Genomic DNA, 12,105 nt, shown 5'->3' on the forward strand with positions numbered 1-12,105 from the left:
CTTGGAGATAAAAGGTTGTCTTGCTTCAGTGTTTACATGTCAAGTATTAAAATGTAATTCCCCATATGAATCCAGTGAGTAACTTTCTTAGTGAAATAACTAAAGGAAAATATTTAAAGAATTACTTTAATATTATCTGAGCAAATTTTTCCTATCTCATGTTGTTGTTTTCTAATGCCAGACATTTGACAATAAAGTCATTTGACCTCTTGCACTCCAATATTTTTCAAAGATATTGTCATGGTTAGCCACTGACGCACAGATTTTGAGATGTTACAAGTCACAAACACCTTGTAATCCCTATCCCCATAACAATCAATACAATGTTATCCATCATCATAATATGCACAAAATTTATCAGTGACCATTCCACATGTTCTCGTTCATTACTTCCATCTATGACTTTCCTCTTCATTTCACATACCCTTTCACCCAATTTTTCCATCTTGTCCTAGGTCTTCTGAGAGGCCTCCGTTCACCAACTTTTAATGTCAACGTCTTGTTTGGTAATCTTTCATCATTCATCCTCATAAGATGTTCACCACCTAATTCTGCTACCTATCTTTCTGTTTATCTTGAACTTTTTCAATTCCACAAATATATCATATTTCTTCATTCTTTACTCTATCTCTTATTGTTTTCTGTACTAAGCCGCAAAGAAATCTCATCTCTGTTGCCCAAATCCTGATTCGATCTTTGTAAGTGTCCGTGTTTCCAAAGTGTATGTCAAAATTGGTTTAAAATATGGCTTATACATATTCTTTTTTGCAGTTTAAAGGTATATGGGTATATCCTACTGATATTTATTCACTACGAACCTTTTACTAACTGGTAACATTTAGAACTAATGTAGGCCTACAGTATATTCTTCTTCTAATTTTATGTTCCATTCTCTTCCTAAATTAAGATTACCTGATTTTTTCACAATTTCCGGGGACAGGTATTGACATATGAGAACACTACTTTTGACATTTCTCTTAATTTGCTGTTCACTAATATTGTTTTTAAACACTTTAAAGAATTAAAATACTCGTTCCATTTACACACTAAAATATTCATTATATTCATTCTGCTTAACTACAGCTTAAACTACAGATATTTTTCAGATCAGAAAATGTATTATGTGTCTTTCTTGTGTTAAATTTTACATTACCTCGTTAACATGTTTCAGCCTGTTATCGGCCATCTTCAGACCTGGTTGTTGCTGGTAATGGTGCCTTTTGTTTGTTTTTCCTGTGGGGTGTGTTTGTTTAGTGTAATGTAGAGTCAAAAAGTGTGTGTGTTCTGAAATTGAGTTGTGTGTTGAGAATTTCATTTGGATATATTTTTGTGTATCTATATATTTCGTATTGTTCTAGTGTGTTTAATTTCTGGCTTTTTGGTTGAATGTGTAGAATTTCCATGTCTGTGTTGATGTCTCTGTAGATGTGGTTAGCATTTGTGATGCGTTCTGCATATATGGAAATGTTTTGTAGTTTTGTCATGACTGTGATGTGTTCTCTGTAACATGTTTGAAATGATCTGCCTGTCTGTCCTATGTAGAAGTTGTTGCAGGTGTTGCATTTGAGTTTGTATACGCCTGTGTGGTTGTATTTGTTTGTTTGTGTTGTTGAGATGTTTTTGTATTGTATTATTTGTTCTGTATGCGATGTTGTATGCGCCAAGACCAGTAACAACTAATTCTGAAGATGGCCGATAACAGGCTGAAACATGTTAATGAGGTAATGTAAAATGTAACACAAGAAAGACACATAATATGTTTTCCGCAGTGATATATTGTTAAAAGTTGTGTAATGAAGATGTATTTTTCAACTCTTAAAATAAACATTAAAAAATACGGAGCAAGAAAAAAAAAGTAAGTATTGGCCACTTTTTAAGCAGGTCTTCTCTGGATCCCAATTTCGCTTCCGACAGGTCATCTTGAAGTTGGTTTCTAAACTCATTCTGGATTTTTGGCATGACCACATCATGTTCACTGAGGGGAAGAAAAAAAACTCTCCCCACTGAATCATCACTTCCAGGAAGACACAGAGATAGTTTAATCAGCTTCTGGAGTTGTGCACAGGGAATTATTTTTTCAGGAAAAATTAAAAAATCTCACTCGTGGCATTTTCTTCATTCCACTTGTTATTTTCTCTGAAATCACATATTTCTTCAAGGAAAAAATTTCGTCAAATAAATCTTATTCATCAGGTCAAATCCACCTACATTTGAACGAAAATAATGGACAGTCTTGTCAAATTTCTCTTTCTAGAGGAGATCTCAGCAATATACATTCTATAGATATCATATCTTGTGAATGAATTCAGCAGGCACAGAGATATTCAACAGCATTTTCATTAAATCGTAATAATCAACACTGAAAATGTCCGGGGATAAAAAGCAAAATTCGAGAAATGTCCCCAGAAAACGAGGATGTCTGACAACCTTATCCTAAATAATTAAAATTTTCTATTTCTAAATATTCCCCACTTAATTTAACTTTCGTCATTCGGTGTGGGTTTCTTGATATCTTCACTATTACTGTTCTATTCTCATTTATCTTTAATCCATACTCTGACATCACTTTATTAAATTTTTATAATCTTGATTCTAATTCTCTTTCGTTATCTTCCCAAATCATTAGTCATCTGCATATATCAATGTTTGTGTACCTACCTTATAATTTTCTCTGATTAACTTTAGAACTTATTTACTATGTCAACTTAGAAAATTACCTGGCTGACTAGTTTCGAAATGATATTCTTCATTATCCAAAGCCTAGTGAAGATCCCATGCTATCTTCTGGTTTCCTGTTGTGGTGGGGTGTGTTTATGATTGTGTCGAAAAGGGTATGTGTTTTGAAATTGAGTTAAGTGTTCAGGATATGCTGGGGGTGCGTTTTTGTATGTTTATAAATTTCATATTCTAATGTGTCAAGTTTCTGGTTTTTTTGACTGGATGTGTAATATTTTCATGTCACTGTCTTATGTTGCTGTAGTTGTGATTGGAGATTGTGATGTGTTCTGAGTAGGTTGAATTATTGTTATGTAGTTTGGTTATGGTTGTAATATGTTCCTCATAACCTGTGTGAAATTATCTTCTTCTGAAATCTTATTTCATATCTCATTCATAACAATAGGTGATAGGACGTTGGCCTGTCTTAATCCTGGTTCCCATGGTGCGTTTTTCTGTGATGAATTGCATGTGGAGAGCACTGATGACAGTTCAGCATGCTTGCTTGCTTGCTGGAAATGCTGTTCATTCCTGGCTCCTTTTTGTAACTAATCTGCTGGTTTTCCAGAGTAGATTTCTTGCTATTTTTCGTGCATGCTCTATGCTGGGCCAGTGTTACCAACATTTTTTTTTCTTAGTTTCTAAGAACACAACAATGAAATAATATAGAACTATAGTTGTTTTACACTTCTGGTTTAGGTACTTTAATATAACATTTACTATTGTATTATGCAGAATCCCAGTTGTTTTCCATCTGTGGTTTAGTTTCTTATTCTTCACGAGTGTTGCCTACACCAGTGGTTCCCAACCTTTTTTGACTGACGACACACTTTACTGAACACCCACAATATCGCGACATGCTTATTTGTTTTTATTAAAAATTATGAAATAATAACAACCAGTGCTTTTGTTCTGGAGAAAAAGGTGGTGGAACTCTGTGTAGAATATTTTATAGTGGACGGGAATTTTGTCGTTTTTACCCTCCCTTTTGTCCAACTAAGACTTTCGAGGTCTAAGCAGAATTCAAAGAAAAATAATATTAAGAACATAGTTATTCACACATATTGTAAAAATTGTAACAAAAAGTGCCCGAATGTTGTTCCAGAGTGTTCCGTTAGAAAAGAGCACCAATAACAATTTCTATGTAGTGTCGGACATCCAGTATTGTAAATAAATCGATGTTAACACACAAAATATATATATTTAAATTCATTACACACACACATATATATATATATATATATATATATATATAAAGCAACTTGAGTGGTATTAGAAAAAAAAAAAACAAATGTATGTGTCAAAAATCTCATCCTGTCTATCCTGTATGCCCGATAAAAGATTTTTATTATCGTTTTTGGAAATTCACCTATTTAAATTAATGTGAAGTCTGCACTTGGTAAATTGCATAGAGTTTCTCTATACATGGCCTTATGATTGACAGGCCAACACATAAATCATCTTCAAGATGCAGCAGTCTGTTGCTTTGTTTAGAGTTCACTATTTTCGTGGTAGAAAATGCTGATTCACATAAGTATGACGTTGAAAATGGCAGTTCTAAATGTCTTTTTAGTTTATGTGCACCATCGATTGATTTGACAAAACATTTCCGCATATAAGGCCAGAAATACACGGGCGCGCTGTGGCAGAATTCGAGGCCTCATTCGCTCGTTTGTACGCGATTTCAAGCACGTGCTGCAGCCAGTACGCGCACACCTCAAATGGCGCGCAGCGATCCGTTTCTTGTCGGTTTTTCTCGCGAACACAAAGGGATTCGTTCCGCAGTGTGGACGGGTTCGATGCCGTTTGTCTCGTGAAGCACGCACACCCCAAGCATGGAGTGGTCTGAAGTAGACTGGACCTCATAAATTATGTCCAATCTTGTGGAATCCTGGTGATATTGACTATTATAATAAAAACAATGGAACGTGCCAGTGAACACGCAAGATGAGACAGGGCTCCAAAGCAAGCGAAAAAGCAGGATGATAGTACAGAATTACTGGCAAACGCCGTTGGAATTATGCAAGCCGCTGCTGGGACGTTAATTTTTAATTAGTTATTTTACGACGTTCTATCAATTACTAGGTTAGGTTCTATTAGCGTCTATGAAATTTGTGATAGCGAATTGGCAATTGATGAGATGAGGCCGAAGATTCCCAAGTGGGAATCGAACCCATGCTTGAGCGCAATTTCGGATCAGCAGTCAAATGCGCTACCGCCTGAACCACGCCGATGGTTTCTGGGAGGTTAAAGATCACTGTTGAACAGTGTGAAGTCAAATCATTTTGTACTTTCTTTTATCGAAAATAATAGCATATCATGCGACTACTAGGAAAGGAATTCAGCAAGCTATTTATGACATTCAGGTAAAAGCAAAATGAAACTTCTTTGAAATGCCAACTTACTATGGAAAAGAACGTTTTCATTCATCTGCACCTTATTTTGATGTCTTATTCCCAAATGGGTTACCCTAGACAACCTACTCAATCAATTACTCCCTCAACTTCAGCTCCCGAACCACTGCAATGTCCTCTGACTCAAGTCTTCTCAAGCCGACTTTAATGACAAAATCTCCAATCCCATTCTTACTACACTACACCCTGTCACTTTCGGATTTGAACCAAACTCTCTTGGATCTCCCCAACATCATCCAATCAAAACTCTGTCCCCAGAATGTTAATCACATAGGTTACTCCGATAGTCTGATTTTTCTTATTATTTTTAATGAATTCAATAACAATTTCTGTAGTATTTGTTGTATATATTTTGCATTCCTATGTTTTATTTTAAAATCATTTTCTTTGGCTGATTTAAAATACTCGTTTTGACTACACTTAAATTAAAAACATCATTTGGCAAAGTCGGCCTGAGTAGCATAGTTGGTATAGCGCTGACCTTCTATGCTCAAGGTTGCGGGTTCGATCCCGGCCCAGGTCGATGACATTTAAGTATGTTTAAATGCGACAGACTCATGTCAGTGGATTTACTGGCATGTAAAAGAACTCCTGCGGGACAGAATTCTGGCACACCAGCGATGCTGATGTAACCTCTGCAGTTGCGAGCGTCGTTAAATAAACCATAATTTCTTTTTATTTGGCAATCTAATTTTGATTACTCGAAAAAGAAAATGTTTGTAGTTTCACTGTATGTGTTTCTTTATTACAATGCGATTTCGATTTTTCTTTGTGTGATATTTCGAATTTTTTAACTGTAATTCTCTCAATGTTTCATTATTTGTATTGCAATTAAAATATCCCTATTAAAGAAGCACATTATGTTGGTACTATGATTTAACTCATCTTGATATTTTTCTTTAATGCGCTGACAATTGCTGAGCAAACTTCTCGAATTATTTCTCCGATAATCTGTTTTGAAATTCGCAAAAGGTATTGAAGGCTTGTAAACGAATCCCCTCACCAAGAATCGTAAAGTCAGTGCGAACCTGGAATATTGACATATACAGACAATCAACCAAAAATACTGTTTTACATGCTTTGTTAATTACACGATAACATTCTTCAAAGGATGAATTGAGTTTAGTACAATAAATAGGCCTATTGTCCTATCTTGACTTCAGATTGGTTCTTGCACGTTGGTGGCTGATTTTTTAGTTTGGCCCAATTTTTATCAATAATTCTCCAGAATTGGTGGAAATCAGGCGAGTAGTCCTAAGGTTTTTATACTGGCCACTTATTTCTTGAAAGTTTATAGCATTTAACAAATTACTCCCTAGCCACTTCTTGTAGCCTGTAGGTCTACGTTTCTTTCTGTTGAAAATGTATCCTATTACTACCAAAGCGCAAATAGCAGTTAACAAAGCTTCCTCGTTTTCCATGGTTGTGCATCATGCTAGATAGAATGGAACAAGAAAGGTGTTTGAGGCTTGTGCTCTGCTCAGATGGTTCATATCGTGCGCACCGCTTGTTCAAGAGTGCACAATTTCCTCCGTGCATTACATGTAATGCCGTGTTACTGCCCCAGCGCGTCAGTGTATTCCCAGCCTAAGGTACTCGGGATTTTGTTTATATTCATCTCCACGCCATGTAAAACCATACTGCAAGTATTCATCACTATAATATTTACGAAGCGCAGTATGTTTTTGCGAACCCTGAAGGGAACTTTACCTCACATTATTTGAATTAGCACTGCTGTCATCTAACCCAGAACTTAATTCAAATTGTGTTTTTTTTAATTAAAAATTTGTCCATAAAAATCTAAGTAAAGCACTTTTGATAAAATAATCGCACTATCTGTTCTAACGATTCTAAACTCTGTTTATTACCAAGTGGGGAGAGTAAACAAATCACTAAAGTTTGTTGCAAGTGTTCACTTTCATTGGAATTATCGCCAGGCAGAAAAATTAATCTGAGTATTGTTGCAGGTGTTCACGTTTCATTGGTAAAGTCTGTCTCAAAATAAAATGTACCATATCAAAGACTTCATTGTAAAATAAAAAAAAAAATACATTGTAAAGAGACTTTCTGGATGGCATAACATTTACCCATATTTTTCAATTCCAAAATTTCGCGACACTCCATGGGGCTGCGCGACACACCAATTGGGAACCTCTGGCCTACACTATGCTGGGAGTGAGAGAACAACAGACCATATTACCATAGTCTAGTATATACAGTCATGAAGCTTGAGTTTATGAGGGTACTAGGAACAATAGACTGTGCTGGTACTATTTCGCATTGTCTGTGATGAGGGGATAGTAGCGATCCTAGTGGTCAGCAACTATTTATGGATGCATATTCCCTACATATTGAACTTTGTGACTGTATATACTAAGACTATGATATTACAGTTTGAACAGAAGAGAGCAACTGAAAAGTTTGGATTCGAAATGAGTTACTGATACAGATTGACCAAGAATTATATTAGGACTTATTGAGGCATACAGAGAAGAAAGTTGTCTTTGCTTCTATCATACCTACCATGTTTGCTGTTTACGAAATTTCACATTCCAGCATGCAAGAGACCCCACTCCGTATGAACGATAACCATCCCAAAGCAAACATGGAAGCCAACAGCATATCTAGCACAGCCTTGCTGACCAGCAAGGAAAGAAGCATCGTGGGAACTGGACTTTACTCCAAACACAAAGATACTATATCCTCAACACTAAACTGAATTTCAAAACGCATACTCTTAATCAGGTCAAGAAAAACGTAAAATATCATTCCATGCTCTCCTCAGCATGCTACTTTCAATACCTAATCATTCAGAGAACAGGAGTGGTACGCACAATAAGCCTCAGGCTATAGTGCAAGCCTTCAGGTCCCTCCTCCGTACAAGAGAAAAAAAATACACCATGATTAGCTGGCAGCAGAATCCGACAGTAAAATAGGAAACTTTTTATAGGGCAAACATTCATCTACGTTGTGGAGGGAAAAATTTAAAATACCACCCGCTGCTGCCACTATGTTGAATATACTACACTTGACTACAGGTGCACCAACATAAGAGAAACTAAATGGTTAACAAAATCAAAAGTTTAATATAAAATCTTAAATAAGAAGTATAAGAAAATATTAAAATAATTAATTCTTATTATTTTCCTACCATAAATAACATTTCCTGGCTTTTTTTACAGTTCATTTCCTTTTTCTTTACTCTTGTCAAATAGTTATTCTTAGTTAACATTTTGGTGTTGGTGCGAAAATACTATTTACAAGTTCAAATTGTAATGGTATATACGTTATGTGATGAAAAGTAACCAAACACTCACCTTAAAATGAAGTACAAGTTTGGGGAGGCTTCCATCGGGAACACTGGCACCCCTTAGCCTTGATGATAGCCTTCACTCTCCGATAGAAATCTCTGGGATGTTTTGGAATGCCGACTTTTTGCTTGACCACACAACCCACATCAGTACCTCTTGTCATTTCGGCACTAACGGAGGTACAGTGGCTCAAAGTGAAACTCATACAGTGAACTAACTAATGATATACAGTATAATAAGTAAGAAATACAGCCATTAAACTAAACTAAACTTACACTTTATAATACTACTCAATATGACAATTATACAATACGTATTTAAGATTTACATCTTGCAGCAATGCTGGAAAAAATAAATGATTGGACGCAAAATGAACATTTTCTGTCTCAAAATGAAACTCGTACACACTCTGATTATAACAAAATAAAATAATATTTTACCTCAGTAGATAGTTAAAATAGCCTACTTACAACTTGAATTTATTAATATTTTATTGGAAATCCTTCATTATTGATAACTTCTTGCGATATTCTTGGAACAGATTTTACCAAATTTTAACAATAAGATCATTCTTTTAATATGGCTTCCTTCAACTCATATGTCTTTTTTTATGGAGTTCTGCTGTATTTTAACTTTTAATTCAGACCATATAAATGTTCTATTATATTTGTGTTTCGTGACTGGGTTGGGGTTTCTAACACTTTGAGGCAGTTGTAAAGAAGCCACGTGCGTACTTTCAGAGTCTTAAATTTCGGATCATTATCCTGATAAAATCTGAAACTTACTTATCCATAGTTTCTGTGTCCTGAGCTTCACATACTTCTTTTAAAATGTTTAAATATATATTCTGGTCCATGATGTCCTCAATGAACTCCAAATTACAGACACCACTAGCAGCCATACAACCCCATGTCATAACTGATCCTCCACCGTGTTTCACAGAGGATCTCAGATTTTTTTTCTTAGAGTTCCGTATTCGGCTTACACTACACATAAACCCTCCCATCTGAACTCTTATTAGTGAATAGAACCGTTTTTCAAAATTCGAAATCCTTTCTTATGTGCTTCTTAGCAAATTGTACTCTTCTCCTCCTGTTGACCTCACTAATGAACGATTCCTTCCTCGCTACTCGGCTGTGGTGGTTATTTTTTCTCAATACATTTCTAATTGTTTCAAGGTTACATTTGTTCCCTAAACACTTTTCAGTCTCTAAAGCCAACTTAGGTGCAGATAATTTTGGATTAGCCCTCACTTTGTTGAGTACGGTAACCAACGTTCATCCCTAGTACTAAAGATTTTTCTGGAGTGCTTTCTTTGCCTGTTTGCTACTGTTTTTAGTTCTCTAAAATGTTTTATAACATCCTGCATAGTGGAATGCGATCTTTTCATTAACCTGGCAATTTCTCTTAAAGATTTGCCATGTTGATGGTGATGTATGATCACCTCATGTTCAGCTATAGAACTCTGCCCTTTTTGACGACCCATAGTAGTCTTAAACACGCATTTCTCCTTCAGAATGAAGCACATCTACACGAGAGCAAAACTTGAGTGTGAATGAGGAATTAACATTGTGTGTACTATATTTATTTCCTTTATAAGTGTAGTGTACGAGTTTTAATTTGAACCTGGATTACTGCGAAGACAAATACATTATTTAGTTTACCTTTAATGTGTTGTTCTATTAAAGTAAATGTTTTTAATATACAATCTAGAATATTGAAGGCATTAGAAAATGCAGATTTCAGTTCAGTGAATCAGCATATTCATTCTTCACCGCATTGAATACTAGTTAATACTTCACTGTACGAGTTTCATTTTGAGCCACTGTCTGGGCTAGCCATTCCCCACGAAACCTTCCGCCACCTGATTGAAAGTATGTCTGCGAGAATGAAGGCTGTCATCAAGGCTAAGAGTGGGTCAACACCATATTGACTGCCCGAATTTGTACTTCAATTTCAGGTGAGTGTCCAGATACTTTAGATCACGTAGTGTATCTAATGACTCAGTCCGCCGAGTTAGCTCTGTGGTAATGTGTCTGCCTCCAGACTAGCAGACACAAAGAAATCAAAACATTCCTCTTATTTGGTTATTGCAAAAATATATTGGATTCTCTGTTTCAGTAGACAATTTGTCCACAACTTCATGAGCAATGAACATAGAAGACACACGTAACATATCATCCAAAACTGTAATTTCCTTACTGACAGAATTGCCAAGTTTTGAATTAGCACCGCAAATTACTATTATTTCACTGACTTTCACAGAAAAAGAGACCTTGTCTAGTGAATGTATTTCTATTTCCCCAGTGAAGACAAATACATATAAATCCTGGTTTATCTGGACGTAACACTTCACTTTAAGAAAAGGCTCTTAATTAAACAAAACGGTTAAGCTTATTTCTACTTATATAACAACTCCAGTCATTTAACCAGTAGGCTAGGCCTAAATATTAAGCCTACTATGAAATATGCCTTTCAGTTCCTCAAAACTTTCAAAACTCTTAGCTTGATTAAGTTCTTAAACATCTTCATGTTTTCTTCTAATGACAACCTTATTGCTTCATTTTCCAATTGAAATTGCTGATCCTCAAAAAGCGCACTAGCAACTGCTTGAGTCTTAGACATATTTTGGGCAGCCCAGCATTTGAGATGGTACAGCATCTTAAATTAAAATAATTGTATAAAGCTCTACAAAAAAATAACACTGTATAGCCTACGTTTAGTTATGAGACAGACATGTCCAATTATTGTTGATGATACATTTATATCACATAATACTCACCTTTCTTAAGTCTTGGACGTGATAATGGTGCTTCTTTAAGAGTATTGCTGTTTTCTGGTCATATCTTGATACAGTCCTTCCAGTATCTTAGAGTCCCATATCTCGTGCTAGAAAGTGGAGTTCACATGAATCTTGTTCGTATAGGCCAGGGGTCGTCAGCAAAGAGCACGCTGGGGCTAGCCTCATCCACGGAAAACGCAGTGCACTATAATGCTCTCGTAGCTGCTAGCGGGTATGCTCTCTATCTCTCCCTGTTGCACGACGGTGCGCAAGGGACTGCACCGCGTACTCATTGCACATTTCAGCGAGTGCTGACGACCACTGGTATAGGCTATCGAAATCAAATATTTTCGCTAGTGATGTTAGAATAACTGGTAGTTATCTATTACCGGGTAATCGTTACATAAGTGGTTTTTTGTTCACATAATGATTCCATTCTGAAAAGAATTTGTTACTGGATGTCACCACCTCTTTTCTATTCCTCTCTTTTCCCCTCATTCTTCTCACCAATTCTTGTACTGCTATTACTACTACAATCTTTCCAAAAGCTTACCTGTGAATAATTAGCAAAGGTCAGATGTTCCATTTATAACGTCAACCCATTTTATTTTCAAATCGCCTTTCGGACGACACCTGAACAATATATTGGTTTCATAATTCAGAATAATTTACATTTTTTTACGGAGCACAAAATCTCATCTCATAACGTCATAAAATACAAAAGTCATATTTTTACGGACCATAAAATTTAATCCCGTAACGTCATTCATAAAATACAACATAACCAGTAATCGTTAATGATCATAGAACTATTCTTCGTAACGTCTTAGAAGTTGACAGCTAGACTTCCTGAGGCAGATTTGGTCCATGTGATCATCAGAGT

At 35.8% G+C, this 12,105-nt stretch overlaps 1 protein-coding gene across 2 annotated transcripts in view; it reads right to left on the bottom strand.

The window, feature by feature from the left end:
* Positions 1–12,063, bottom strand: part of LOC138696746 (SET domain-containing protein 9-like) — a 135,419-nt gene extending 123,356 nt beyond the window's left edge. The window contains exon 1 of one of the 2 annotated variants that reach the window (XM_069822135.1): positions 11,776–12,063. The gene's annotated coding sequence lies outside the window, so the exon portion shown is untranslated. The remainder of the gene's footprint in view (positions 1–11,775) is intronic. The other variant, XM_069822105.1, reaches the window with a different exon arrangement.
* Positions 12,064–12,105: the final 42 nt, after the last annotated feature.

Source organism: Periplaneta americana, chromosome 1 (assembly GCF_040183065.1).
Source record: "Periplaneta americana isolate PAMFEO1 chromosome 1, P.americana_PAMFEO1_priV1, whole genome shotgun sequence".
Lineage (NCBI taxonomy): Eukaryota > Metazoa > Arthropoda > Insecta > Blattodea > Blattidae > Periplaneta > Periplaneta americana.